Source organism: Callospermophilus lateralis, chromosome 9 (genome assembly GCF_048772815.1).
Source record: "Callospermophilus lateralis isolate mCalLat2 chromosome 9, mCalLat2.hap1, whole genome shotgun sequence".
Lineage (NCBI taxonomy): Eukaryota > Metazoa > Chordata > Mammalia > Rodentia > Sciuridae > Callospermophilus > Callospermophilus lateralis.
Window position 1 is genome coordinate 46,387,745 of NC_135313.1, and position 6,373 is coordinate 46,394,117.

Below are 6,373 nucleotides of genomic sequence, written 5' to 3' on the forward strand. Positions count from 1 at the left end.
ATGCACCCACCATTTATTATACTACAAATCTCATAGAGATGGTCTATTTTCCTGAGATTTAGACAATGAAATTTGCTATTTTTCTTTCATCTTTTTTCTGGGGTGGGGGGTTGGGGGGAGTCATGTAATTACTGTCCAACATCAGAGAAAGACATAAATGATTACTGACAAAAATCCCTTGGAGCAATGTGGCTCAGACTTTCATGTGCATGTAAGCCACGTGGAGTTCTTATAAAAATCCCAATTCTCATTCAGCAGCCTTAGATGGGACCTGACATTCTGTGTCTAACAAAGCTTCTAGGAGAGAGCCAGGATTCTGGTCCAATGGACCACTGTTGTCAGTAGCAAGGTTTTTAATGTTTCTCAAATTTCTCTGTATATAAGACTCTCTGGGGGAGTTTTTGAAATTCTTGATGATCAGGCTCTTCTCCATCCAAATACAATCTGAAGCCCTGGGGGTGGGAGTCCTGTGTCAGTACTGTTTTTTCACTCTTCAGTTGCTTCCTATGTTAAGAACCTCAGTCTTTGATCAATCAGCTCACTTGTATGCTGGTTAACATTTGTTGTTTATCACTTGAGTGAAAAAAAAAAAAACACCCTTAAAATACTGGCAAGCTGGTTGTTACACACTTACTGTAATCTTGAGAGACTGAAGTTTGAAAAACACCACAAGTCCTTACAAAGTGTCCAATTCAGTTGTGCTTTCTAAGCAATTAAGAAAAGCCATAGATTTCTATTATTTTAACTGCTATAATAAATATTTTCCATTAAATGTTTTCCAGATTTGGAAATTTTATATCTGTAACATCATGATTGTTGGAAAATACTTTTTCCATGAGTCTAAAATAATTTATTTTTCTTAATGTCTCTAATGGAAACCAAACAACCTCTACCTCAGAGTTAGTCTGGCTTGGAAAAGACCAGAATTTATTGTCTATTACTCTTTTTGAGGCTTGGTTAGAGTCAAGGAATGTGAGTTAAGGAAGAAAATCAAATCTTTAAGTTTTTGTTCTTTTTCACATAAAGACATGTCAACCACAATGAAAGTTTTCTTTCAAAGCAACTGATACAAATATAGCAAGATATAACACATACTTACACTGAACAGGATTGCTGACATAAAGTTGGCTCGGGGAAACTTTTTTTTTAATTTTTTTTTTTTTGGTAGTTGTTGATGGACAAAGTTGCCTTTATTTTATTTATTTTTGTGTGGTGCTAAGGATCCAACCTAGTGCCTCACACAGACTAGGGAAGTGCTTTGTGACTGAGCTACAGCCTCACCCCTGGGGGAACCTTTTATAAAAGTTTTGTTTTTTAACCAAGTCCTTGTTTTCCCCCCTAATTTTGTCATTTCAGTGTCATCCGTTTTTAAGCCATCTTTCTTAAATCACAATCTTTTCTGCAGTCTTGCTGAGATTGAGGAAAGCTGGAATGCTGGAGCCCATACAATATTTCTTTTACTTTTTACTTATATTCTGTTTTCTCTTTGTCTCCTTCCCTCATCAGGCATTCTCTTCTCTTCCCTCATTCATGCCTAGCCTACACATTCCATCTTTTTACTGCTCCATCCTGCACCCCAGTGCCCCACCACTCCAGAATTTGTGACCTACCTCTCCCCCCACTTCCAGAAGCAGCTACCAGGAGCTGGAAAAACAACCTTAAGTCCATACATGCCACTGATGCTGGGTGGCCCCATTAGCAAGTTGAAAGGCTGCCAACTTGAAAAGGTGACTCAGAAGAGATACAGAGAACAAGAGCATTAAGATTTGTGGGTGACATATTGTTCTGCAAACATTTAACTGTGGTTCTTCAGGGTGCCTTTCAGAAAACTTTCTCCTGGAGACAGGTGAGGGGAATGTGGAAATGACTCCAGATCTGTCCTTCATACAAAGTCAGCTACTGAAATGTTTCTTTTCTAAACAAAGGTAGTTTGCTCTTCCTGCCAGGAAAAGCTCACACAGCATTTCTTAAAACACAGCCAGCACCATAAAAGGACATTATTCAATAAAACAGTAACTATGTTAATAATTGTTAAGCAGTTACTATGTTTTTATATGAATTTGACCTTTAAATCTTTATAATAGCTAGTACAAGTATTATCATTACTCCATTTTAAAAATGAGAAAAACAAGAGCATAATGGCTTACCCATGGTCACACTGGTAATTGGGTGATGAAGACAGGGTATGAACACAAACAAATCAACTTAAAGGTCAAACTTCAAGAATAGCTCTGCAACTATATATTTAAATATATTTAGAGCCTATGCTACACAATACTGTTTCATAGTTCTTGCAGGGAATAACAATCCTAAAGGACCTTAATTTTAAGCATTGTTGATAGCAGATGCATAACTGTTGTAGTTTTCTCTAAACTGATACAGTGGTTAAAGGGGTTATATGAAGTGCTTGATATTAAATAATAATCAATCACAATAAGAATGTGATTCTGTTGTCAATTTTCTTTCAATTTTTCTGATTGCAAAAAAGTAAGACTCTGAACATTGCTAATTTGTGTTAACATCACTACTCATTTGCTAATATTTTTATTTATTGTAAGAATGTTGGGGCATAGGCAGGGGAACTTTAATAACTATTTTGTGTTCATTTCTAAGATTTACTTTCTATTTATGGAAAATTATTTGGGTTAATTTATTTAGTTTGGGATATACATTCTTTTAAAATAACATTTGCATGCCTTTTTATAACAAGTGCATGGTAGAGTTGTTGGAATATGTGTCAAAAAATAATACTAGTGGTAATACAATGATTAGAGTCTAAAATACTTCAAATAAAATAATGAGAACAAACCCCAAAAGGACTCTGAGGTCTTATCTTCCTTAGTACTATGAAAATATTTGAATTAAGAAAGAAATGAAAAGTCTAGCCTTCAAGATAAAAGAAGGTAAACTGTTGTTGAATTGCTCTGGACTCTAGATTCCCAGACTTCTAAAAACATGGGAACATTCTCTATTCCTCCTCCTTGTTCTGAGCCAATATTGTGTTGTAGAAAGAACTTCTGCCTCACTTTCAGAGGCTGCAGGTTGGATCTTGCTCTGCCACTAACCTTAGGCAGGTTCTAACAATGTCCTTGAATGGAATTTCTCCATCAAGAAATAAAACATTAGCTGTGTGTTGTGACACATACCTGTAATCTCTTCTGGAAGCTGTGGCAGGTGAATTTTTTACACATCTCCCAACAACTCTACCATGCACTTTTTTTATAAAAAGGCATGCAAATGTTATTTTAAAAGAATGTTATCCCAACCTAAATAAGTAAACCCAAGGCCAGCCTGGGCAATTCAGCAAGACCCTATCTCAATAAATAAATAAATAAATAAAATGAAAAGAGTTGAAGATGCATCCATTAGTAGAGCATCCTGGGTTCAATCCCCAGTGTTGGGGAAAAGAAAAGAAAAAATCTAATGAAATAGTTTCTTGTAGCCTTTTAGTCTATGATTCCACACTCAACATATCCTCAATCATCTTTAAGGTGTTTTCTAGGCCCTACTGGGACCATAAGTAAATGTATATGTGAAATCACTTTGATAATCTTCCCCCTATGTAATTAAACATATATATTTATTCATTTGCCTTTTTTCCATAAAACTTATCTAGAAGAAGCTTTGTGTAGATCTGTATAAATGACTTATGTTATTTGAGAGAATATGAGCAATGCAAATTTTATGAAGCTTCTGTTTTTGTTATTAAATTTCAAGGCTTATTTGGGCTGGGGGTGAAGGCTCTTTTTTTTTTAAGTCAGCTGCATGTTAGGACCTGATTTTATTCTGGGAGAAAATGAGGCTTTCACTTCCTTTACACCATTCAAAGAAGCAAGCTTAAATTCCAAGAATGCCCGTGGCAATTACCAGGCACTGCACTTCCCCCTCTGTTTGTTTATTTTTATGCTGGGAACAAAGTACAATTAATTACCACTGGTCACCACACTAGAGTGTAATTATGTCCTGAAAGGATGACCAAGCTGCCTTCTCTTATTGAATCACTGTGTGCACAGAGATCCTTTTCCAGAGCTGCTCACAGACATGATCAGCTCAGTACTGTTGCTGGGCACAGCCTGGACTAAAGAAAGATGGCCCAGCTGTAGTCAGTACCCTTGAAGTTTCCAGGTTGGTTGCCTGACAAAAACTCAAATCAAATTACAGAGAACACAAGGGCAAAAAACACAATATCAGTTCTGCCTAGCTACATATGCAGTCGACTAGCTATATAACATCATTTAAACACATTAGTTTTATGATTCATTTTTTTGTTTCAATATTGTCGGTTCAATCCAGGGCCTCACACATGCTCCACAACTAAGTGCTCCACAACTAAGTGGTAAGTGGTAAGTGCTCCACAACTAAGCTACACTCCCAGCCCTTTTTAATTTCTAATGTTAGAAACAGTCTTGCTAAATTGCCCAGGCTGGCCTAAAACTGGCAACCCTCCTGCCTCAGCCTCTGAATTAGCAGTGATTACAGACATGTGTCATTGCACCCAGCATAATCTGCTTTTTTTTCTTTTTAATTAGTTCTTTTTAGTTATATACAATATTAGGATTTATTTTATCATAATTACAAAACATGAAATATAATTTGCTCTAATTCATTTCCCAGTACTTCCCCTTTCCCTCTTCACTTTGCTCCCTTTGTTCCCTTTCCTCTCTATATTGATCTTTCTGCCTTTTACTAACAGTTTCTTACAGTTTTTTTTTTTTTTTTAATTAATACTTTGTGGCTATAAAGGTGAGATTCAAAGGAAAGAACAGTGGAATGAATCTGACCTATCCTCCCCATGTACATAATAATGATTCACTTTTTTTTTTTTTAATTTTTGGTTGTAGATGAACACAACATATTTATTTATTTATTTAGTACTGAGAATCGAACCCAGTGTCTCATGTGTGCTAGGCAAATGCTCTACCACCGAGCCACAACCCCAGCCCAGTGATTTACTTCTAATAAACAACTTTTGGAAGGTTCTCTTTTATTTGGAAGAGAGGAGACACAAACTGCCCTATAATCAAGAAATTTAGAAAGGGGATCTAGCACATTCATTTATTCATATCTTAGCACCTTGCATCAACCACGATGCCCACATTTTATTCTTTTAGGTATTCACTAACGTTTTGAGCATTTTATGCATAGGATAGAGTTAGTGTCACTGGAGGAGGTCCAGGAAGGTCTTAAGAGGGGTATCTCAACTCAGAGCAACAGGGTCCTTAATGAATATCACAGGAAAATATTTCAAAATGAGTCAGAGGCACAAGCAGAGATTTATTAAGGAAAGGAAAGAATGCAGATTCAAGGGAGAACAGAGCTTTCTTGAGAGTGAGACACTCTTTGGGAGTCTCAGGTTCTTTTAAAGGAAACTGAGGGAGGGAGGGCTATGGAAGGTATGTGAGGATGACATCAGTCTGGTGGTCATAAGATCATTTATGGTGGTCTGGAGTTCTCAGAATCTCTAGCATGACATTTTCTCAATTGTCTGATCAATAGATCATGTTTGGAAAGTATTCTCAATTATGGGTTATTCTTTTTCTTTTTTTAATATTACAAGTTTTTAAAAATACTATACCTCCCTTTGCACGTGTTAACACATTGAACAGGGCAGCCTTCGTAAATGAGTGAATTTCCAGTAACTGTTAAGATTGTCAGTGAAGATTTATAGATTTCCCAGAAATTCAGGAGTGACAGGCCTTGGAGAAAAACTGACTTGGGAAGAAAATGTGTGAGAAACTTTAACACACGTCTTCCAGATTCAGGTTAGTTTCCTTTTCTTTCCTTTTGTCTCCTTACTACCTGCCTTTTATTTCTTCTGTTTCAAGGGAACATAATGAAAGTGTGTAAAGAGAAGTATGAGATGTTAACTGCATTGAGAGTCTGTGAGTGTAGAAATAAGTACCTGTAACATAATACTAATCCACAGGAAGGGCAAAACATCAAGCTTGTCATTAACGATCTTTGTAGATCCTTGCCCTGGAGACTATGTTATTTGGAAACGATGTATGTATTTGTATTTTATTTTTTCAATGTTCAACAGATCAAACCTCAAAAGAAGAGTTTCAAATAAATCTGACTCACTGACCTAGATGTGGCCCCAAATAACAGTGTTTCTGTGATTTGTTTATTGCCAGCGCTGTAGATCAATAAACCTCATCAGACTCTCTCTTGTTTAATTCAGAGCAATTATCTATTAATTGACTGTTTGCTAGGAGTGGTAAAGTAGTTAGGAAGAAGAGAGCTAACTAGACCAGGATTCAAGTTTTTAAGACTGAATACCCTTCAGCTTGAAACAGATTGAATTTGCATCCCCCACCCCCAACCACCAAATTAGGAAGATACAGATGTTGAAGGAAGCCCCAACTCCTTTGGA